The sequence below is a fragment of the Mustela erminea genome, chromosome 4, assembly GCF_009829155.1.
Source record: "Mustela erminea isolate mMusErm1 chromosome 4, mMusErm1.Pri, whole genome shotgun sequence".
NCBI lineage: Eukaryota > Metazoa > Chordata > Mammalia > Carnivora > Mustelidae > Mustela > Mustela erminea.
In genome coordinates this window covers 80653586-80678804 of record NC_045617.1, presented here as the reverse complement: position 1 = coordinate 80678804, position 25219 = coordinate 80653586, and the positions used below count along the sequence as shown (strand labels likewise).

At 38.2% G+C, this 25219-nt stretch overlaps 1 pseudogene; it reads right to left on the bottom strand.

The window, feature by feature from the left end:
- Positions 1 to 19649, bottom strand: part of LOC116589351 — a 37462-nt pseudogene extending 17813 nt beyond the window's left edge.
- Positions 19650 to 25219: the final 5570 nt, after the last annotated feature.

Genomic DNA, 25219 nt, shown 5'->3' with positions numbered 1-25219 from the left:
AATTCAAAAGAGAAAGAGGAGAAAGGGAACAAACAGCATATGTGAAAAATAGAAAACAAATAGCAATATGGTAGATTTAAAACCAACCACATTAATAATCATTAAATACAAATGGTCTAAATATTCCAATTAAGAGTCAGAGATTGTCAGATAAAAAGCAAAACCCAATTACCTGTGGCTTATAAAAAACCCACTTTAAATACAAAGACACAAATGGGTTGAACAGAAAAGGATGGAAAAAGATAAATCATGCAAAGACTAATCAAAAGAAAGCCAGACTGACTATATTATTTCTGAGAGGTTTCAGAGAAAGGAATATCATGAAGAGTAAAGAAGTATTAATTCATCAAGAGGACATAACAGTCCTCAATGTTTAAGTATCTAGCTACAAGACTTCAAAATACGTAAAACAAAAGTGGATATTACTGCAATGAGAAATATACAATCCATAATTATATTTAGAAATATTTTAAGTCCTCTTTCATTAACTGATAGAAATAGAGAATTAGAAAATATATAGGAGACTAGAACAGCACTGTTAATCAACTTGACTTAATTGACATGTATGTAACATTCTAGTAGACAACAGCACACTCATTCTTTACAAATATATAGAGAATACTTACTAAGATTCAACATCTTCTGCACCATGAAACAACAAAATTCAATAAATTAAAAAAATTCAAATTATATAAATTGTATTTTCTGACCACAGAATTAAGTTAGAAGTAAACACAGAAAGACACCAGAAATCTTTAAGTATTTGGAAAAAATAATACTCTTCTATGTAACCTATAGATCAAAGAAGAAATCAAAAAAGAAAATAGAAAACATTTTGAACTGAATGAAAATGAAAATATCAAACAAAACATGAGCAAGGAGAAGAGTAGAGGGAGAGGGAGGAGGGGAAAGAATCTCAAGCAGACTGCTCTATTGTGGGGCTCAATCCCACACCATTGATATCATGACCTGAGCTGAAACGAAGGAAACCAAGAGTTGGAAGCTCAACTGACTGAGTCACCCAGGCACCCCAAATATGCTCTTCTCTATTGCTACATCAAGATGTAGAGTCTATTTCTCTGTCCCCTTGAGCCAGATTTAGACCTGTAACTCCTTGACCAATGGGTTAACGTGGAAGGAAAATGATGCACCTGTTCTGGGGAGAACCCTTAATTCATCTAGCAACTTTCATTTTTTGTCTTTTAGAATGTTTGCTCTTGGGACACTTTCTTGGAAATTAGGTGATATTCTGTGAGAAGCTGAAGCCATAAGGAAGACCACATGAAGGCACTCCAACTGACAGCTGCAGGTGAGTTCCCAGTTGACATCCACCCATCACAGCTATCTAATCGGGTTGAATCATTAGCTGCCTCTAGACTCAGCTACCAGCTGAGTGCAATTCCATAAGAGACTCCAAGTGAGAATCACTGGAGCCCAGGTAACCCTTAGAACTATGAGAGAGAATGATAAATTTAAACCATTTAACCATTTAAAACCATAAGTTTTAAACCATTTAACATAAACTGTTGTAAAATTTTCTTATTAAATTATGACTGAAGCCTGTGAAGTATTTTTTTTAAATTTTTTATTTTTTATAAACATATATTTTTATCCCCAGGGGTACAGGTCTGTGAATCGCCAGGTCCACACACCCCACAGCACTCACCAAAGCACACACCCCCCCAAGTGTCCATAACCCCACCCCCTTCTCCCAAGCCCCCTCCCGCCAACAACCCTCAGTTTGTTTTGTGAGATTAAGAGTCACTTATGGTTTGTCTCCCTCCCAATCCCATCATGTTTCATTTATTCTTCTCCTACCCACTTAAGCCCCCATGTTGCATCACCACTTCCTCATATCAGGGAGATCATATGATAGTTGTCTTTCTCTGCTTGACTTATTTCACTAAGCATGATACGCTCTAGTTCCATCCATGTTGTCGCAAATGGCAAGATTTCATTTCTTTTGATGGCTGCATAGTATTCCATTGTGTATATATACCACATCTTCTTGATCCATTCATCTGTTGATGGACATCTAGGTTCTTTCCATAGTTTGGCTATTGTGGACATTGCTGCTATAAACATTCGGGTGCATGTGCCCCTTTGGATCACTACGTTTGTATCTTTAGGGTAAATACCCAGTAGTGCAATTGCTGGGTCATAGGGCAGTTCTATTTTCAACATTTTGAGGAAACTCCATGCTGTTTTCCAGAGTGGTTGCACCAGCTTGCATTCCCACCAACAGTGTAGGAGGGTTCCCCTTTCTCCGCATCCTCGCCAGCATCTGTCATTTCCTGACTTGTTGATTTTAGCCATTCTGACTGGTGTGAGGTGATATCTCATTGTGGTTTTGATTTGTATTTCCCTGATGCCGAGTGATGTGGAGCACTTTTTCATGTGTCTGTTGGCCATCTGGATGTCTTCTTTGCAGAAATGTCTGTTCATGTCCTCTGCCCATTTCTTGATTGGATTATTTGTTCTTTGGGTGTTGAGTTTGCTAAGTTCTTTATAGATTTTGGACACTAGCCCTTTATCTGATATGTCATTTGCAAATATCTTCTCCCATTCTGTCAGTTGTCTTTTGATTTTGTTAACTGTTTCCTTTGCTGTGCAAAAGCTTTTGATCTTGATGAAATCCAATAGTTCATTTTTGCCCTTGCTTCCCTTGCCTTTGGCAATGTTCCTAGGAAGATGTTGCTGCGGCTGAGGTCGAAGAGGTTGCTGCCTGTGTCCTCCTCAAGGATTTTGATGGATTTCTTTCTCACATTGAGGTCCTTCATCCATTTTGAGTCTATTTTTGTGTGTGGTATAAGGAAATGGTCCAATTTCATTTTTCTGCATGTGGCTGTCCAATTTTCCCAACACCATTTATTGAAGAGGCTGTTCTTTTTTCATTGGACATTCTTTCTTGCTTTGTCAAAGATTACTTGACCATAGAGTTGAGGGTCTATTTCTGGGCTCTCTATTCTGTTCCATTGATCTGTGTGTCTGTTTTTGTGCCAGTACCATGCTGTCTTGATGATGACAGCTTTGTAATAGAGCTTGAAGTCCGGAATTGTGATGCCACCAACGTTGGCTTTCTTTTTCAATATCCCTTTGGCTATTCGAGGTCTTTTCTGGTTCCATATAAATTTTAGAATTATTTGTTCCATTTCTTTGAAGAAGATGGATGGTACTTTGATAGGAATTGCATTAAATGTGTAGATTGCTTTAGGTAGCATAGACATTTTCACAATATTTATTCTTCCAATCCAGGAGCATGGAACGTTTTTCCATTTCTTTGTTTCTTCCTCAATTTCTTTCATGAGTACTTTATAGTTTTCTGAGTATAGATTCTGTGCCTCTTTGGTTAGGTTTATTCCTAGGTATCTTATGGTTTTGGGTGCAATTGTAAATGGGATTGACTCCTTAATTACTCTTTCTTCTGTCTTGTTGTTGGTATAGAGAAATGCAACTGATTTCTGTGCATTGATTTTATATCCTGACACTTTACTGAATTCCTGTACAAGTTCTAGCAGTTTTGGAGTGGAGTCTTTTGGGTATTCCACATATAGTATCATATCATCTGCGAAGAGTGATAATTTGACTTCTTCTTTGCCGATTTGGATGCCTTTAATTTCCTTTTGTTGTCTGATTGCTGAGGCTAGGACTTCTAGTACTATGTTAAATAGTAAATAGAAAATCACATTGACTGATTTGCGGATGTTGAACCAACCTTGCAGCCCTGGAATAAATCCCACTTGGTCGTGGTGAATAATCCTTTTAATGTACTGTTGAATCCTATTGGCTAGTATTTTGGTGAGAATTTTTGCATCTGTGTTCATCAAGGATATTGGTCTATCGCTCTCTTTTTTGATGGGATCCTTGTCTGGTTTTGGGATCAAGGTGATGCTGGCCTCATAAAATGAGTTTGGAAGTTTCCCTTCCATTGCTATTTTTTGGAACAGTTTCAGGAGAATAGGAATTAGTTCTTCTTTAAATGTTTGGTAGAATTCCCCCGGGAAGCTGTCTGGCCCTGGGCTTTTGTTTGTTTGGAGATTTTTAATGACTGTTTCAATCTCCTTACTGGTTATGGGTCTGTTCAGGCTTTCTATTTCTTCCTGGTTCAGTTGTGGTAGTTTATATGTTTCTAGGAATGCATCCATTTCTTCCAGATTGTCAAATTTGTTGGCGTAGAGTTGCTCATAGTATGTTCTTATAATAGTTTGTATTTCTTTGGTGTTAGTTGTGATCTCTCCTCTTTCATTCATGATTTATTTATTTGGGTCCTTTCTCTTTTCTTTTTGATAAGTCTGGCCAGGGGTTTATCAATTTTATTAATTCTTTCAAAGAACCAGCTCCTAGTTTCGTTGATTTGTTCTATTGTTTTTTTGGTTTCTATTTCATTGATTTCTGCTCTGATCTTTATGATTTCTCTTCTCCTGCTGGGCTTAGGGTTTCTTTCTTGTTCCTTCTCCAGCTCCTTTAGGTGTAGGGTTAGGTTGTGTACCTGAGACCTTTCTTGTTTCTTGAGAAAGGCTTGTACCACTATATATTTTCCTCTCAGGACTGCCTTTGTTGTGTCCCACAAATTTTGAACCGTTGTATTTTCATTATCATTTGTTTCCATGATTTTTTTCAATTCTTCTTTAATTTCCCGGTTGACCCATTCATTCTTTAGAAGGATGCTGTTTAGTCTCCATGTATTTGGGTTCTTTCGAAACTTCCTCTTGTGGTTGAGTTCTAGCTTCAGAGCATTGTGGTCTGAAAATATGCAGGGAATGATCCCAATCTTTTGATACTGGCTGAGTCCTGATTTAGGACCGAGGATGTGATCTATTCTGGAGAATGTTCCATGTGCACTAGAGAAGAATGTGTATTCTGTTGCTTTGGGATGAAATGTTCTGAATATATCTGTGATGTCCACCTGGTCCAGTGTGTCATTTAAGGCCTTTATTTCCTTGTTGATCTTTTGCTTGGATGATCTGTCCATTTCTGTGAGGGGAGTGTTAAAGTCCCCTACTATTATTGTATTATTGTTTATGTGTTTCTTTGATTTTGTTATTAATTGGTTTATATAGTTGGCTGCTCCCACGTTGAGGGCATAGATATTTAAAATTGTTAGATCTTCTTGTTGGACAGACCCTTTGAGTATGATATAGTGTCCTTCCTCATCTCTTATTATAGTCTTTGGCTTAAAATCCAATTGATATGATATAAGGATTGCCACTCCTGCTTTCTTCTGATGTCCATTAGCAAGGTAAATTCTTTTCCACCCCCTCACTTTAAATCTGGAGGTGTCTTCGGGCTTAAAATGAGTTTCTTGGAGGCAACATATAGATGGGTTTTGATTTTTATCCATCTGATACCCTGTGTCTTTTGACAGGGGCATTTAGCCCATTAACATTCAGGGTAACTATTGAGAGATATGAATTTAATGCCATTGTATTGCCTGTAAGGTGACTGTTACTGTATAAGGTCTCTGTTCCTTTCTGATCTACCACCTGTAGGCTCTCTCTTTGCTTAGAGGACCCCTTTCAATATTTCCTGTAGAGCTGGTTTGGTGTTTGCAAATTCTTTCTGTTTTTGTTTGTCCTGGAAGCTTTTTATCTCTCCTTCTATTTCAATGAGCCTAGCTGGATATAGTATTCTTGGCTGCATGTTTTTCTCGTTCAGTGCTCTGAAAATATCATGCCAGCTCTTTCTGGCCTGCCAGGTCTCTGTGGATAAGTCAGCTGCCTATCTAATATTTTTACCATTGTATGTTACAGACTTCTTTTCCCGGGCTGCTTTCAGGATTTTCTCTTTGTCACTAAGACTTGTAAATTTTAATATTAGGTGACGAGGTGTCGGCCTATTCTTATTGATTTTGAGGGGCGTTCTCTGAACCTCCTGAATTTTGATGCTCGTTCCCTTTGCCATATTGGGGAAACTCTCCCCAATAATTCTCTCCAGTATACCTTCTGCTCCCCTCTCTCTTTCTTCTTCTTCTGGAATCCCAATTATTCTAATGTTGTTTCGTCTTATGGTGTCACTTATTTCTCGAATTCTCCCTTCATGGTCCAGTAGCTGTTTGTCCCTCTTTTGCTCAGCTTCTGTATTCTCTGTCATTTGGTCTTCTATATCGCTAATTCTTTCTTCTGCCTCATTTATCCTAGCAGTGAGAGCCTCCATTTTTGATTGCACCTCATTAATAGCTTTTTTGATTTCAACTTGGTTAGATTTTAGTTCTTTTATTTCTCCTGAGAGGGTTTCTCTAATATCTTCCATGCCTTTTTCGAGCCCAGCTAGAACCTTGAGAATTGTCATTCTGAACTCTAGATCTGACATATTACCAATGTCTGTATTGATTAGGTCCCTAGCTTTCGGTACTTCCTCTTGTTCTTTTTTTTGTGGTGAATTTTTCCGCCGTGTCATTTTTGTCCAGATAAGAGTATATGAAGGAGCAAGTAAAATACTAAAAGTGTGGCAACAACCCCAGGAAAATATACTTTAACCAAATCAGAAGGATCCCCAATCGTGAGGGGGGAGAAAGGGGATAAAAAGAGGTTCAATGAGAAAGAAAGAAAAAAAAAAGAAAAATAAGAAAAGAATTAAAAAAAGAAAACGAATAAAGAAAAGTATAAAAAAGAAAAAATATATATATTAGATAAACTAGTTATAAAACGTTAAAAAAGAAAAGGGTAAAAGTTAAAAAAAAATTTTATCCGAAGAAGAGAATAAAAATTGAAAAAGAAAAAAATTAAATTAACTGCAAGACTAAAAAATCAGAGGGAGAAAGCCATGAGTTCCGTGCTTTGCTTTCTCCTCCTCTGGAATTCTGCTGCTCTCCTTGGTGTTGAAACCGCACTCCTTGGTAGGTGAACTTGGTCTTGGCTGGATTTCTTGTTGATCTTCTGGGGGAGGGGCCTGGTGTAGTGATTCTCAAGTGTCTTTGCCCCAGGCGGAATTGCACCGCCCTTACTAGGGGCCGGGTGAGTAATCCGCTTGGGTTTGCTTCAGGAGCTTTTGTTCCCTGAGCGCTTTCCCTAGAGTTCCGGAAGACGGGAATACAAATGGCGGCCTCCTGGTCTCCAGCCTAGAGGAGCCGAGAGCCCGGGGCCCCACTCCTCAGTGCGCCCTCAGAGAACAGCGCCCAGTAACTCCCGTCTGCCTGACCTCCGGCCGCGCTCTGAACTCACGGAGCCTGCGGCTGTTTCAAGGCAACCCCAAGCTGTGATCTTAATGTCGGCTCTGTCTCTGTAGCCAGCTTTCCCGTTCCAATACCCGCAAGCTCTGCAACACTCAGACACCCCTGATCCTTCTCTGACCCTGTGGGACCTGAGGCCACGCTGCCCCCGTGTGGGCTTTGCCCCGGTTTAGCCTCTGGAGCAATGTCCCTCAGTGGAACAGACTTTTAAAAGTCCTGATTTTGTGCTCCATTGCTCCGCCGCTTGCCGGGATCCGGCCCCTCCACCTGGGGTCTATCTTCCCAAGGCTTTGGATTCACTTATCCGCCAGTCCTACCTTTCAGAAAGTGGATATTTTTCTGTTTTTAGAATTGCTGTTCTTCTTCTCTTCGATCTGCCGATGGATTTGCAGGGATTTGCAATCTTTAGATAAGCTATCTAGCTGATCTCCTGCTAGCTGAAGTAGTGTCAGCCTGCTACTTCTCCACCATCTTGACTCCTCCCCCGCCTGTGAAGTATTTATTTAAAAATTAATTTTATAGGATCTTTAAAGGCTGTTTCATGGACCAGTTTTGAAACTATGTAACTTGGCCTAGGCTGGTATTATTTTAAATTAGCATACTATCTTTAGTAGAACAGAGTTATCATTTTCCTTTTATACATGTTCATTTCTCAGTTCACAAATACATATGATTTTCTTTTTTTTTTTCTTTCTTTTTTTTTCTTTTTTTTTTTTTAAGAGATCAAGAGAAAGAGAAAGAGTCCAGGGTATGGGCAGAAGGAAAGGGAGATAGAGACTCTTAAGCAGGCTCCATACCCAACATGGAGCCCTACTTGGAGCTCTATAGCACAACACTGGTATCATGTCCTGATACGAAATCAAGAGTCAGATGCTTAACCAACTGAGCCACCCAGGTGCCTCTATCTTTTATCTTATTTTTTAAAAGATCTTATATATTTATTTGAGAGAAAACAGAGAGACCTTGAAGAGGGGAGGGGCATGGGAAAAGGGACAAACTGACTCCTTGCTGAGTGTGGGGCCAGACATGGGACTCAAATCCCAAGACTCTAAGATCATGACCTGAGCCGAGGTCAGATGTTTAGCCAACTGAATCACCCAGGTATGTTTATAATTTTTAATATGATTTGTCGATCCACTAAGAATTATATTATCTTCGAATACATTCTGAAAGTCACCAACTATTTGAAGGGTTTTAATAAAAGTAATTTGAGACTGAGTGAGTTTAAGTCATTCTCAATTTCTCTTTAATGTAGTTGGTTTGTGAATTTATAATTCTTACGCCATCCCAGATCAGGGAACAGATTTCATTTTATAAACCTCTGCATGTCATAGACCTTGCAGCTCAAAGAAGTCTTAAGAAGGTAGCAGGGTGTGTGGAGCAGGGTCCTAGTCCTCAAAAAAACTGGCATCTATTCTAATTGTGTGACTAGATTTAGTCATTTCACCTAATATTCTTCCTTTGTATTCAGATATTAATTCTTCTTTAAGGTTCTTTCCTCTCAAACTGGGGCAAAGTAAGGGATTTTGATTCCCAGGCATTCCTTTTTGCCTGCAATGGTCTCTTGGCCCTAGCTTTTGAGAGGAGGCCAAGTTCTGTTTTCTGGAGTGAACTGATCTTTAGCTTGACTCCCAAAGTGAGCCAGGCACTGTCAGATGTTAATCCTATGTGACTGCAACTTTGAGATGCTGGTTGTAACTTTAGAAATGCACAGATTTAGGAGGACAGGTACTGACTAATTCTAATTGTTTTATTTATATACATGCACAACAATTCATAAAATATAATCCAGTATTCTTCCAATATTATAATTTTCTTGATTATCATAGATATGAACAGAAGAGTTGACACAAGATAATAATAGGATGTCTAAAAATATGGATATTTGCATATTCAATTCTTTTTTTTTTAATTGTTTTATGCATAGCCTTCAGTTTTAGCCAGCTATGAAAACCAGGTGATAATCCATTCACCGAGCTGTGACAAATAGTTTAGGACAATGCTGCCACCCACACTTCATTGTGCTTAGGAGTAAAGAGGTAGGATGGATATAGAAATTGAACTTTAATAGGCTGCTTCACACGAATCATTTTAATTCAGCTTACTCTTATTCAATCTTTTTAGAAGAAATAATAATGTTGAAAAGGAGTTCTTACCGATAACTTTAAAAAAGAGACACTAATAGCTAAATCCATAAAGAAAAAAAAATGGAAAAATGTTCACTTTTTTGAGTAAACAAAGAAAAACCAATGCATCAAGTAATATGTATCAAAAGTCTTTAAAATGTTTGTATCTTTTTATCTTGTTTGTTGCTTCTGCTTCATGAGAGAGTTTCCTTTCTGCATTATTTGTGGTGGTAAAATACAGAAACCAATGCCAAATAGTAGAATAATATGTAAACTACAGTACATTTGTTCTGTGTAACACAAATTTCTCAAAAATGGTATTTACAAAGACTGTTAAATAACATGGGAAAATGTTCTTCAATTCATATTATGTGAGTAAATGAAAATTTAGCATTCAATAAATAGACTGACATTTAAAAAAATACGGGAGTACCTATATATTTTTAAATCTTTAAAGAATATCTGTGAGCTAGAAAGTCAGGAAAATAAGATCTGGAATCCGGGAAAGTAAGCAAAGATTTGAAGTTGGGGTGTTTGTATAACCAGGTGAACTTGGACTTTAATCTGCATTTTGGGGTAGTAATCTTGGACTGCGGCTCTAGGACCAGGATAAAAATGTCGAGGACCTATCCAGGATGTGGAGTTAAATAGAAAAACATCTCCTGTTAACCAGGAGCAATGCAGGGTTGCCTCTACATGGGGATCCAGTAATGACATCTTAGACAATACAAACTGAAGAAGTCTGCATCCATCAGGGCTTAACAAAAGGAAGTCTGAAACATTTTACTTCAGGCAGAAAACAAATAGAAGAGGATTTGAGATGCAGTAAATAAATAAATAAATAAATAAATAAATAAATGCAGAGAAAGTGGTGAATATGAGAGTAAATCGAAGCTTCTATAACCATATTTGATTGTACTAAAAACTTACCCTGTGGAGTAAAAATTAAACAAAAAATTAAAATAACTGCTTGATAATAATATATAAATTTAGGAGGGGATTAAATGGAACTGAAGAGCCTTGTATTGTTCAGATAGAAAGAAAAGATTGATTAACTTTAAATATTGCTAAGTTAATTATGCACATTAAAATTTCTAAAGTAATCAGAAGAAGACACATCGAATGTATATGTAATTTTCAAATTAATAGTATGATAAAATATTCTGTAATCTAAAATAAGACAAAAAAAAGAGAAAAGAAAACAGAAAAGACAAGATAATTTTTAAAATTTAGGGATAGGAAGAAATTCAAATATCAGTAGATAAATGCTTCCCTGAAAAAATCAAATATTATTAGGTTGGATTATAGACAAAACAAAGTAAAATTGAGATATAGGCGGCTTACAAGATAAACACTAATAGCATAATAATAAAAAAAATCTCAAAAGCAAAAGAAGAATAACACATTTTAGACAAAATTGAATCAAAAGAAACCTGGTATAGCTTTATTATTTCTATCAGACAAAATAATTTTAAGTCAAAAAGCATAAAAATAAATAAAAAAAGGTCCATCATTTTCAGAGATTTTAATATACCTATTTCAGTAACTGACAAATATAGAAAAAATTAAGATATAGAAGAGTTGAATAATGGATATACAATAAAGTGGTCAAGGTGTTTCACAACTAAATCTCAATTTTTTTAAACACACATGAAACATTTAAAAAATTGACTACATACTTTGCCCTAAGGTAAGTGTCAAAAACTTGCTGACAATTGGCATTTTACAGGCCATATTATTTGACCACAATAAAATTAATCTAGAGTGGCACCTGGGTGGCCCAGTGGGTTAAGCCTCCACCTTCGGTTGGGGGCGTGATCTCAGGGTCCTGGGATCAAGCCCCGCATCAGTCTCTGCTTGCCAGGAGCCTGTTTCCGCCTCGCCCTACCTCTCTGCCTACTTGTGATCTCTCTCTCTTTCTGTCAAATAAATAAAAGCTTAAAAAAAATTAGTGTAGAAAACTCTAATAAAAAAATTATCTGACAAATAAAAATATCCTGTAGATAGGAAACTAAGAAACTTATTTTTAAATAAGTCATATACCAAAGAAGAAATCATAGATAAAATTAGAAAATATGTAAAACTGAATGATAATAAATGCAATGTCTATAAAAACTTATGGGAAATAGCAAAAGCATTATTAGAGGAAAATACATAGCTTTAAGGACTTTTATTAGAAAGGCTGAAAGCTGCTGTTATGCATTTCCATAAAGATGAAGTTAGAAAAGAAAGAACTAAGTAAACCTGAAGAAAGAAGGAAATGTATGATGAAAACAATAGTAGAAATTAGTGAGGTACCAAACAAACATTACTTAGAAAGGACTAACAGAGACAAAAATTGGATCTTTGTTATATGAATAAAATTGATAAACTTATGGCAAGTATGATCAGAAAAAAATGGGAAAAAAGACAAATAATATTAGAAATGAAAAGGGGGCATAACTTCAGTGTTGCAGAAATTAAAATGATAAGAGGACATTATGAACAGTTTTATTCTAATATGTCAAAAATTTAAAAAGATGAACACATTTCTAGGAAAATGTCATCTATAAAATTGACTCAAAAAGATATGAAAAATCTTTCATGTCCAGTACAGCTGGGGCTGGTAAACTATGATACATGGGCTAAGTCTAGCCTGAGGTCAGTTGTGTACAGTCTGCAAGCTGAGAATTGTTTTTACATCTGGAAAAAAAAAGAAAAAGGTAAGGAAAAAGAAAAAAAATAAAGAAGATTATGTGACAGAAGACAACATGTACAAGGATAGTCATAGCAGTATAGTCCATAGTAGCAGAAAACAGAAGCCCACCTCAATTCCACGAACGGTAGAATGGGCAATATAGACTGTGGGTTAATTGTGCGATAAAATACTGAATTAGAGTAACATCGACCAACATGGGTAAATATCAAAAAGGAAGGTTGAGGGAAAACAAGCCACAAATGAATACATAAAATAGGAGTCCATTATATAGAGTTCAAAATCGAGGCAAAATTGGGCTGTATTATATTTACTGGTATATTACCATAGGGCCAAACTATAAAGAATAATAGGGAATGAGAACACCATAGTTGAGGAGAATGCTGAAGGGCTGAAACTGGAGACAATTATCTAGGGACTTGTAAAAAAATGGTTAAGAGGGCAAGATTGTTTGCATGATGTATTGCCACTCGATTTTAAAAATACATGCAGAGGGGTGCCTGGGTGGCTCAGTGGGTTAAAGCCTCTGCCTTCGACTCAGGTCATGAACTCAGGGTCCTGGGATCGAGCCCCGCATCGGGTTCTCTGCTCAGCGGGGAGCCTGCTTCCCTCTCTGCCTATTTATGATTTCTGTCTGTCAAATAAATAAAATCTTAAGAAAAAAATAATAGGGGCGCCTGGGTGGTTCAGTGGGTTAAGGCGTTGCCTTCGGCTCAGGTCATGATCTCAGGGTCCTGGGATCGAGTCCCGCATCGGGCTCTCTGCTCAGCGGGGAGCCTGCTTCCTCCTCTTCTCTCTCTGCCTGCCTCTCTGCCTACTTGTGATCTCTCTCTGTCAAATAAATAAATAAAATCTTAAAAAAAAAAAGAAAAAAATAATAAAAATACATGCAGAGAAGACTGGAAAGAATTATACCAAAATGTTACCAATATTTGTGTTTGAAGGGTGACTTTCCATCTGATTTCTGTCAATTTTGAATGTGAAATGAAGGCAGCAAGAGCAGAACCAGCGACTTTATTTCTTGTTTTAGTCCATTAACATAATTTTGATCACAAATATTTCCTCATGCTTTATTATTTTTGTTAGCAATATGGATGTTTTTTGCTGCCTTTTTTTTTTTTTTTGGTATATTTTAACTTAAAAAAAAAGAGTATTGTTGGGGGTGCCTGGGTGGCTCAGTGGGTGAAGTTCTGCCTTCAGCTCAGGTCATGATCCCCAGGTCCTGAGATTGAGACCCTAATTGGGCTCCCTGATCAGTGGGAAGTCTGCTTATCCCTTTCTTTCTTTCTCTCCCTCCGCCTCTCCCCCTGCTCGTGCTCTCTGTCTCTCTCAAATAAATAAGTAAAATCTTAAAAAAAAAAAAAGAGTATGTTGTATTTAAAATGATAAACTTTAAAAATAAATTATATTTTTTCCCTTTCCTAAAGGCAAAACAAGCTATCAAAAAGACTTTCAGGACATCCTGATCTGTTTTTATAAGCAAGAAAAAATCACTTTCTCTGTTGCAAGCATGACAGCAACATCATCCCTCAAATGGCACTGACTAGCAAGGAGGGCTGACCTGCTGCATGACAGGGTCAGAGACACGGACATGGCTGCGTAGCCCTAGGGCAGCTGTCGGCACCTGCACCAGTGGGAAAGTCTTGGCTTCGATGTATTTTTAATACCTCTGTCGCTGTTTCCCTACCAATCTTGGCTTCAGCCAGCCATGCTTCTGGGGTAGGCATCTATAATCTGGGAGTCCAGGAGACTAGAAGCACTGCTGTGTCTTCAGTACTCAGAAAGAGTACTTGGGACAGGATGAGCATGGGATGGTGCCTGCTGTCCTGTGTCGTGGCAATCTGCAAATCTTGTGAGTTCTGAAAACAAAATATAATATGACCTGGAAGAGGAGAGGGCTCTGAACATATGCCCATAGTGAGCTTCCTTCTTGTCCTGTCTAAAGAGAATAATGGAATTGGAAAGCTACATAGATTTTTTCACTGTCTACCTTCACAATGTTAATTTTATTCTACATTCTTATTCTCATATAGTAATGGATTTGTTTTCATCAATAGTAAACTTAGTGCACAAGAAAAAGGATCAGTTTTGGCATTTCCTATTTTATAGGGAAAAAAGTGAAGATGATGGATGGATGAATATAAGTTTAGTGATTTTAAGTTGAAAGTTTTAAGCATAGATTTAAGTTTCCAATAAAAAAATAACATGAAATGCTTTTTATTATCTTTTACGGCATATTTAGTAAACCTGACTATTTGCTTTGCTTTATCTAGTTTGTCTTCTCTGAAAATTGGGTAAAATTTTTGGTTGAGCCAGCTGGTTGTTTGGTGACCTTGCTAAGGACCTGACTAGCAGTTACATTTTCCTGACTTATTTGTTCATGTATAAGACACCAAAGAGACAAGGCCTGCTACTTTGCCTCTGTAGAGAAGACAAATGCACTAGAAAGAAGATAGTTTCTCAAATAAACTACTCGCACAATAAGATTCCTTAAACACATAAACAAAACACAAAACCTGAGCCATAATTCTTGCTGGGATGCATAAATTTGAAGCTGGGATGGAAATAAAACCTCCTGTTTCCCAAAGCAGGTTTTGAAGAAGATTCTTCTTTTGAGCTAACGTGCTAGTGGCCACCTTTGTTCCCTGAGCCTGGATAGAATAAGGCTTCCCTGCTCTAAGCCATCTATGGTTGTAAAGTCGGGGATTAGAAATAAAAAATTATGATGACTATGATGGAGATTACAACTGATATCAGAATAACCTCAAATTCCTCCCCTTCCTCTCTGCCACGTGGCCCTGGTTAGGTCATCCTGTGGCTGATGACCCAGGAGGCAGAATTGGGACAGCAGGTAATTGTCCTAGGTCACAGGCAGAAGTGACCTAGATCTGCTTGATTCAAAACAGATAAAGCAGAAGATTTCTTCAAGATAAGAGAAGAGACTGGTTCCAAGAAAGAAAGGAAAAAGAACAAATCCACAAGGACTAGATTTGAGGGGAATTACTTGGGGGAATTTGGGAGCGGGGTGAAGAGATGCGCTCTTCAGGCCATGTGAAGCATTGGAAGAAGGAGGGAGTGAGGGATCATTTGAAGTTTTGCAGGATATTATAAGTGTAATGACTTATAATATTATAAGTGTGATGACTTATCCAGCAAATATTGATAAATGCACCTGTTTGCTCTGCTAATCCCTAAATTTAGGGAACTGAGGTGGGAGTAGGAAGGTAAGAAGAACGGAAAGTAGAAGTAGCCTTTTGTTTTTGATCTCTCTCTGCACTGTTAGCCATGTCTTTACCATGTCCTTGATTTCTGAGCAAAGCAAAGCAAAGGGCAAGAAGCTATTATGTTTTCCTCTAATTAACACAGGACTGATGAGATGTTTCTAATGTCAGAGAAATAGATTCAGCTGAGAAGAGCAACAGCATTTTAAGTGACAGGAAGTGACTAGCACCCAGGAGTGAGAAGCCCACTCAAAACGCTTGCCTTCTGTCTTTACCTCCATTCGACAGTCAGGTTGTTTGGAAAAGATGAGAATGGAGTGATTGTGATGTCTAGGAGGCTGGACTTATGCCGTGAGCTGTGTTCTGGGATGTTGGAGTTAAGTATTCTTTTTTTTTTTTTTTCTTTAAAGATTTTGTTTATTTATTTGAGAGAGAGAGAGGGAGAATGAGAGAGAGAGCACGAGATGGGGGAAGGTCAGAGGGAGAAGCAGATTCCTCGCTGAGCAGGGAGCCCGAAGTGGGACTTGTCCTTGGGACTCCAGGATCATGACCTGTCACTCAACCAACCGGACCACCCAGCTGCCCTGGAGTTGAGTATTCTCATTTCACATCCCTTCCTTTAGGACTGTTCTCCTCCTCTCGGCTTCTCCTTGGGTCTATGCCATCATTTCTTTGCTCACATTTTCTTCCAGTGTTTTTATTCTTTGACTTCCTTATCTCTGCATGCACATACTCTCTCTTTTCTCCTTCTTCATCACTTTCTCTTATTCACATTCTCCTGTTCCTTGAAACCCACCCACACCACTGTTTTTTGCCACCTGATATTCATCAAGATTGATATTTATCAAGACCTGGTATGAGCTATTTGAAAAGGGAGACAACGGAGTGTCTGATTCCATCACTACTCCTTCACTTTCTTCTTTCCACACAGCTAAAAATTCACATTCGTTGCTCCTTACTGAGCTAAGGACTGGATGCTCTGAGTTTCTGCCTGCTGATTGCTCCTTCTGAGGAATGTTATTACAGGCGATTTCTCATGATTTGCCCAACAGCTGATTGGACACAGGACTGATCTAAAGGCACCATCCATGGGCAAGTCAGTGACCTTGAGTGAGCCTGGCAGGAGAACTCTGTCCAGCAAGAATGCTCTTTCTGGATGGTGCCTGACTAACTCATGCAATATCTATCTGGAGAGAGTTTGAATGAAAGTTACCAGGTAGGTGGAAGCCATTTAAAATGCATATGTACCCAGAAAACAGAAAGCAGGAGCCATGAGGCAGTCGAGGCTAATAGGAAAAGACAGAAAGTCATAGATCAGGCAGAAAAATGCTATTGAGACTGAGACGGAGAAGCTGGTAGAGATTGTAACTGAAGGTATTAGAGGAGGGAGCAGGGGCTCTCACTTTTGAGGGTCAGCTGCTTCTCTTTCCAGGAGGTCTAGCACTAAGCTGTTGAGAGTGAAGCAACCACAATATGCATTCCTCTCCCCTGCAACTTGAAAGAACTTCATGTGCATATTACTTCATTTAATCTTAACAATTCCAAAAGGTTATTCCCATTTTATTGGTGAGACAAAATTCAGAAAAGTTACATGGTTTGATTTTGATCCTGTGAAAACCCCCAAATACCTCCTTGTAATGAAATGCTTGCTTCCAATGAAATGCTTCCTTCTACTCAAGAGTAGTAACGTGGAGTTTTTGAAGCCTACGTTCAAGTAGAAAAAATGAGAGTTTTTTCTATTGTAATTCTTTTTTTCTTCAAAATTCTAATGTAACTCTAATGCTTCATTTTCTCCTGCTCCCATCTGCCACTCCCTCTCTTTTCATCTAATTAACTTGTATCACATACAGACTATTTCAACCATGCACTATTTGATGTCCATATTTAAAAGACTCGTTTTGAAAAAAACAACCTGGAGTGTTTATTTTGACACAATCTATAGAACAAAATAATCTGGAAATCCTCAGTCAGGGCCACACCTGGTTTGAGTTAATTAACAATGTAGCCAGTCACAATGTATAATTTGTGACCTAAGAAATGAAATTCCCCAATTAGGAACTAAATGCGTGATATAGTTTGTGGGGTCCATTTTGGTTTAATATACTCATTTATACTGCTTGAGTTTTTCTTTTTTTTAAACTCAAGGCATTAAGAACAAAGGAAATTATTTAAGAACTCAATACTGTATGTAATACAAAGAAGGTCTTATTTAATTAGTATTCCCTCCTCAAGATAAGGCAGATTACTTTTCTATCTATTGATCTATCAGTCTATTCATCCATCTGCCTATCTTCCCATCTCCTTCCCTCCACTCCCCTCCACCTTCTTTATCCCAGGACTAAAAGTCAACTCTGACTACAAGACACACCCACTTTGTTTCCCTTTGGTCTTCACATGCTTTTCACCACTGACACAAAATTTCGGTTCTCCTATGGGCCCTTTTCCTTCCTGATTCGTCTAGTATGACCACTTGCTACCATGCCTCAAATAAATTGTCTGCTGTCGCCGCTGCTACTTTCTTTTCTGAGCTCCTGTGCTCTGTGTTGCAAGCCCTGTGCTGGGCTTGGTTTCCTTCATGCTTATTTTGTGCTGAGCACTGTAACCTAAGTATGCATTCTCTTCAGCCTCTTGAGCTCAGAAAGCAACCCTGAGGCCTCTTTGATTTGGTTGCCAGCCTTTTCGGCTCAGACTTTTCTGTGGTGTTTTACTGTGACTTGTGTTCAATGATTCACATGGATTCTTCTCTTCCATAAAGCGAGGAGCCATTATCCAGTACCTGGGTTTTGGGTGGGGAGAAAATGCCTCCAGGCAGAATGCTTCTGGGCAGACAGTTCTTCAGGAAACTTGGGCATCCAGGTCCATAGTAATTTTCTACCTTCTCCTCCTTTCCACCTGTGGCTCAGAGGATTTAAACTGTGCTGAGGCTCCTGTACAGTTGGAGAAAAGCTTCAGACAAATCCTCTGTCTCTGTGTATACTGCATAATGATCTCATTGATGAGACAGAATTATAGAAGAGCTATTTTTTAAAAAAAGATTTTATTTATTTATTTGTCAGAGAGAGAGAGAAAGCTAATGCACAAGCAGGGGGAGAAGCAAGTCCCCACTGAGCAAGGAGCCCGATGTTGGACTCCATCCCAGGACCCAGGAATCATGATATGAGCCGAAAGCAGAAACTTAACCAACTAAGTCACCCAGGCGTCCCAGTAGAAGAGCTATTAAAGAAAGATTTGGTCCCAAACTGGGCTAGGATATTTGACTCTTTCTTGACTCTTCCCCAAAACTAGATTTTAAAAGGTATCCTTCCATTCCTCAGTCATCAGTCATCACTCCTCAAGGATTTCTGAGGAAAAAAAAAAAAAAAAGCTATTTTGGGCTGTCTTTTTTGACTAAGGCCTGTTTTTTTGTGCAGTGGGGTAGTTTCTGTTTCAGTTTCTGAGGGCTCTGGAGATATTAGGTCTGTTTTAAACTTCACCTGAGGCAGTGTTTATAAACTGCCCAGGGGGGGCAGTTTCATGGGTGTGCAGCCCATGTAGCCACATGGGCCCTTCTACATATTTAGAAGGGCGTCGGTCTTGGTTTAACACTCTGCTATTGCTATCTTGAGATTTCCAATTATTTTTGAATGAGGGGCTCAGATTTTCATTTTGCCCTGGGCTCCACAAATCACATAGCTAGATCCCCTCCCTAGACCATTTGCCTCAGAATTACCTGGTATATGCATATAAATCAGATTTCTACTATATGAGGACCACTAGGGCTAAGACCTCTGAATCAGCATTTTAAAAAAACATCCAATTAATTCTTTCACAAAGTTTGGAAAGCCAGAGAAACACTGGGAGAGAGTGGAGATATCTGGTTCTTGGGCAGCTTTGCTTGTTGAAAGATTTAAAACAGAATTCTTGGCTTTTATTTCAATGGGGGGAAGAAAAAGAAGCATTCATAATTAAAAATGTTTTATGTAAAATATGTTAGGCAGTTTTGTCTTATTGCCAAGTTAATCATTTGGAAATATGCCTAAATTGTGGATTCTCACATTTTTTGTTCATTCTAGCATTACTTATTTATGTTTATTTTTATTCATCTCCTGTTAAGTCAGGGCAATGCATCCCTTATTTGTTAACTAATTAGACCCGCTAAAGGGAGTAATATTACCCTGATAATAGTTTCAAACAATTTCCTCTAATCCCCTCAACATCCTGACAAATCAGAAAAGATAGAGTCCTCGTCCATGACTGGTAGGTTTTTGAGAAGTGCTAGTCGACATTCACGCAGACATATATATTTAGTTTTTATTACAAAATAATTTCAGGATGGGAAACCACGTCCGCTTCACAGACGACTTGCCCAGCGCATGATAACCCAGCTCTGGAAAGCCAGGCCCTGGACTGAGGATGACTGGACTGTTGTCTTCTTCTGGATCTTTTGGAACTGCAAACATGCAGATAATTAGTGTTTGTTGTGCTAATATTGCAGCATTAAATATTTAATCTAGGCTAACTCACCACAGATCCATTAGAAAAAACAGCTTTTCATTACAGTGTCCAGAACACAATTTTAACTAATGCTCTGGTGATGAAAAGTCTACCTGACACCAGAGATCCCCTGACTCATCTCAGTGCAGTGCTCTTTGAGGTCTGGGCTTGAAATTTCACTCTTTCTGGCCAAAGCAAGCTCAAACTATGACTATGAAGTATTTTGCTAATTCTTAACTCTTAGACACTTGCTAACTCAATAGACTGTTTTCACTGACTCCCGGTGTATTTTAAAAGTAATATTTATTACATTTTTTCCTTCTTATGAAAGAGAATTTCATGGCAGAAGACTTATAGGAAAAAAACCTGTGCAATTTTGGGACAAATTTTTTGAAATGCCTTTTGAAATTCCATTTCACTGAATCCATTTTACTTAATATTTAGAACTATTTTTAGTATATAGCTTTCATCTTTGATGCAGACATATGAATAAGAATTTGTGGAAGTTAATTACTAAGACGATTAATTTAGACATTTTGCCATTATTGATGTCCTCTCATTGTCTGAGTTTAGACTTAAAATTAAAATCTTTTAGATGGGGCTACCTGGGTTGCTCAGTGGATTAAGCCTCTGCCTTAGGCTCAGGTCATGATCTCAGGGTCCTCGGATGAAGCCCCACATCCAGCTCTCTGCTCAGCAGGGAGCCTGCTTCCCCCAACCCCCTCTGCCTGCCTCTTTGCCTACTTTTGATCTGTGTCGGTCAAATAAATAAATAAAATCTTTAAAAACAAATCTTTTAGGATGGAGTTCATTCTTTTTAAGAATAAAATTTTTTAAACTGGAACTTTTAATTGTCTTTTGATAAGTAACTTCTTTAAAGAGAAATGAGAAAATAAGTCATAGCCCCACAAATTGAACCCTAAAAACAAAGGCTATAAATGACTTTCTGGGAGTCTCACATGCTTCTCTGTTTCCCTCCTTGATTCATTTGCCTCCAAGCTCAGGGCGATGGGCAGTCTCTCAGTCCTGCCGCTCATATCTAGCCTCATCCTTAAAGCAAGCCTCATTCCAGTCTCTCCTAGCATGGCATTCAGGCCTCTGCTCTGCCAGGACATAGGCCAGAGAAACAAATTGAAATGTACTAATTGTCTTGATTGATAAAGTACATCAAACAACTGGACATGAGCCTAAAAGGTACAAACAAAACTTCACAAATATATGAGATGTACTTTTCGTTTTTGAAGTTATTGTCCAGTTTACATAGTGAAAATGGCTTAGGTATGTGGTTATTTATAATTTTGTTTGGGCTCTTTCTCTATAAGAGATCTGTCTGATTAATAAAGAATAAATACAAGGTTCTATTAAACAGATTTCATGCAGTTTATAATTATTTGATTAAAAGAGTTAAACACTAGCATGATCTGGGAGAGAGATTTGTATACTCAGATATTGTGGTATTATTTACAATAGCCAAGAGGTGGAAATAACCCAAATGTCCGTCAAGGGATGGAAGATAAAGGAAATGTGATATGTGCATTAAATCAAGTATTATTCAGTCTTAAAAAAGAAGGAAGTCATGTAGGGAGGCCTGGGTGGCTCAGTCCGTTAAGTGTCTGCCTGTGGCTCAGGTCATGATCCCAGGGTCCTGGGATAGAGACCTACACGGGGCTCCTTGCTCAGCAGGAAGCCTGCTTCTTCTTCTATCTCTGCCTGTCATTCCTGTGTTTGTGCACTCTCCCTCTCTGACAAATAAATAAATAAAATCTTAAAAAAAAAAAAAAAGGAAAAAAGGAAGTCACGTCACATGGGTGAGCATTAAGGACATTATGCTTAGTGAAATTAGCCAGTCACGAAAAGACAGACGATGTTTGATTCCTATTTATATGAGCTATCTAGTCAAACTCATAGAAATGGACTAGAGTGGGGGCGCCTGGGTGGCTCAGTAGTTAGGTGTCTGCCTTCGGCTCAGGTCATGATAATGGGGTCCTGGGATCGAGCTCTGCATTGGGCTCCCTGCTCAGTGGGGAGCCTGCTTCTCCCTCTCCCACTCCCCCTGCTTGTGTTCCCTCTCTTGCTATGTCTCTCTCTGTCACATAAATAAATAAAATCTTAAAAGAAAAAAAAAAAAAAGAAATGGACTAGAGTGATGGTTGCCAGGGGCTGGGGTAGGGGAGGGGTGCATGAAAGAGGTGTTCCATGGGTAGAGTTTCTGTCTGCAAGAAGAAAAAGTGCTAGAGATATGATGCACAACAGTGTGAATACACATTACACTGCTGAACTATACATTTAAAAATGATTAAAACACTAAATTTTTAATGTTTTTTTAACCACAACTAAATATTAAAATTTTAAAAAGTAAAAACTATATCATGGCTGATTAGCTCATTTAGTTAGAGCAGGCAATAGAATTTAACCCTGGCCTTAAATAATTTTAATCCAAAATAAACAAGCAATTGTCTTTCTCTGAGCCAGTTGGCTTTCCCTCTGTCGTATGTCTTGATACTACCTGGCTTAGTCTGGTCACCTGTTTTCTTCATGTTTATCCAGTGTTCCAAGGCATTGCTACTAGGCTGAATGTTTAAATGGTGTACCTTAATGACAGCTTTATAAACCTGAAGGATAGCCCATTTGCTAAATCTTTCACATTTAGTGTTGCATAACCTGCCAAAGCACACTATTTAAGTGTAAAATTTGAGAAGAGAAAACACACAACAAAAACTCCTCATTCTCCTTTCATTTCTGCTTTCAAATTTTTCCAACAATTGTTTCCGCATTTAAAAAAGTATTTTACATTTATAAGTAACAACAACTAGGGAACTGAAAAAGAATTTTAGTTGAAATGAACTCTTTTGCTTAAAATGCGCATTAATATTTATTAGGTAAAGTTCATCAACAGATTGCCTATTTTACAACTACAAATGCATTTTCTATTACTAGGTACCGCACTATAATTAGGGGATTGTTTGCGTAGGCTTTCTGTTCACCAACCTAATACAATTCTTATAATCATTAGAAAGAGGCATTGGGTTAAATGTTTAAAAATTTTTGCCAATGACTAATCCTTGACTGTTGTCAAATGAAAATAGTTCAAATTCAAGTTGATAAAGTCCAATTACAGAAGTGCTTTGGAGGGGTAACACCAAATCCAATCTATCTAACAGCAAGCTTATTTGGCACAGCTATATTATTTTGTACTGGTATTACTCGGATTGACTGATCTTTTGTGGTTCTCAGTAGCCATTTGTCTTTTATAGGAATGAAACAGATTTTTTAAAAACGTATTGAGCCAATTTATTACTTTGAGAAATGTCCAGCTCAATCTTTGTAGGTGATATTAATTTACAGTTCATTGCATTTACATTCCCAGTGAATTATTGGGAGACTTCCACCAAAAGTTTTTGCTCAGATTTAGATCATTACTTTTGGCTTAGGAATGTGACTCCATAGAAATTCAGCTATTAACCCCATATGAAATACAGGTTTTTTTCCCCCTTAAAATCTCACTCATGTAGCATATTTCAATGACCTCAGTTATATATTATTGATCTGCCATCCAAGCTAAACTACTGCTGTGTCTAAATCATTGTGTCATTTATTTTATTCTCCCCTTTCAGATCACCAAAATGCAATTAAAGTAAAATTAAAACAAAATGACAGGATAAGAGGAAAAAACTACAAGTGGAAGTGTATTATAATATAGCTCTTTGTTAAGGATTTAGGTATACTGCAGTTACATTGTATTCCCTTCCTGCAAAAACTGAATTTACAATTTTCCTATTACCCTAGACTTAGGCCCATCTCCCACCACTTGCTACTACTAGGAAGGGATTCCACTGTTTTGAAAAGAATGGAATTTACAGTAGATGTAAACATAAGGTAAATATATCGGGATAATATTTTTTTATGTTTGCTCCAATAGTGTTGCAATTTGCCTGATAGAAAACATATTGCTGAATAGTTTTGAATTCTTTCCTTTCAACAACTGTTTTTATTTGTTAAATTATTGGGGTCCTCCCCCCGTAAGGTATTTACAATAAGCAGGCGTGAACAACCACAATATGTTCGAGTCTTTCAGACCTTTAACATTCTTCCCTGGGCCACATCCTATGGTTTCCCCTCATTGCTCTTTTTTTTTTTTTTTTTTTTTAAAGATTTTATTTATTTATTTGACAGAAAGAGATCACAAGTAGGCAGAGAGAAAGAGAGAGGAGGAAGCAGGCTCCCTGCTGAGCAGAGAGCCTGATGCGGGACTCAATCCCAGGACCCTGGGATCATGACCTGAGCTGAAGGCAGAGGCTTAACCGACTGAGCCACCCAGGCGCCCTCCCCTCACTTAGCAGGTGATTTTCTTAATTCCTGAGTCACAGAGAGATTGTCTATCTGGAGGCAGTTTTCCCAACTTCTAATTTTTTCTTCACCCCCTTCTACAAGGTAGCTCTGTCTAGACCAGGGGATAACTTATTCCCTTCATTTTAGAAGAATTGCTTTAAAAACTTTTTCCAGAATTTTAATCTCCATTTGTTCCCTCGGCCCCATTCTGGAATCTTTATGTCCTTAAGTATCTTGTACTACTGATTCTCCCTTCTCTCCTCCCCAGCCTGCAAAGACACTGAAGTCTGGGTATCAAAAGAAACAAAGGAAAAACATTCACCCTTCCCTCACCCCCAAATCCCCCATTGCCTCTATAGTGCCCTCTACCCACTAGCTTATGTTTCTAATTCATTGATAGCTGAAATTTTCCCAAGAGGATAACACATATCTCCACTTCTGTTTTTTTGGTTTTTTTTTTTTTTAAAGCTTTATTTATTTGTCAGAGAGAGAAAGAGAGAGAGTACACACAAGCAGGCAGAGAGGCAGGCAGAGAGAGAGGAGGAAGCAGGCTCCCTGCCGAGCAAGAGCCCAATGCGGGACTCAATCCCAGGACCCCAGGATCATGACCTGAGCCGAAGGCAGTGGCTTAACCAACAGAGCCACCCAGGCATCCCTCCACTTCTCTGTTTTTGCACCTGAATTCACTGCAGTTCACTCCCATCATTTAACTAAAATTTGTTTCCAAGTCATCAGGGTGCTCACTGCTAAATTTGAGACATTTCTGTCTTTTTCTTACTGCATTGCTCTTTAATGTTCAGCGTTATTGTCCATTTTGTCTATGAAACGTTCTCCTCTTGTTTTCCATTATACTAAACTTTCATGGTTTTCAGGATACCTTTTTGGCATACTTCTTTGTTTATCTTTCCCCTAAACACTGGTACTCCCTAGTAGTCTATGCACAGACCTCTTTGCTTCTTAATCTAAACACGTACTGTGAAAAGACTTCTCTATGTTGCTAGTTTAAGATGGGACCTGCATGCTGATGAATCCCAAACCCACATAGCATCCTAGAATTCTCTTCTGGACTTCTGTCCTCGACTTTGTCACAGGCACCTCAAACCTAGCTTGTTCAAAAGTAGAGTTTCCACTGAATCTGGTTCCCTTCTGTGTGCTCTCCTGCTTACTGGACCAGCAGATATCTAGTTACCCAAGACAAATTAGATCA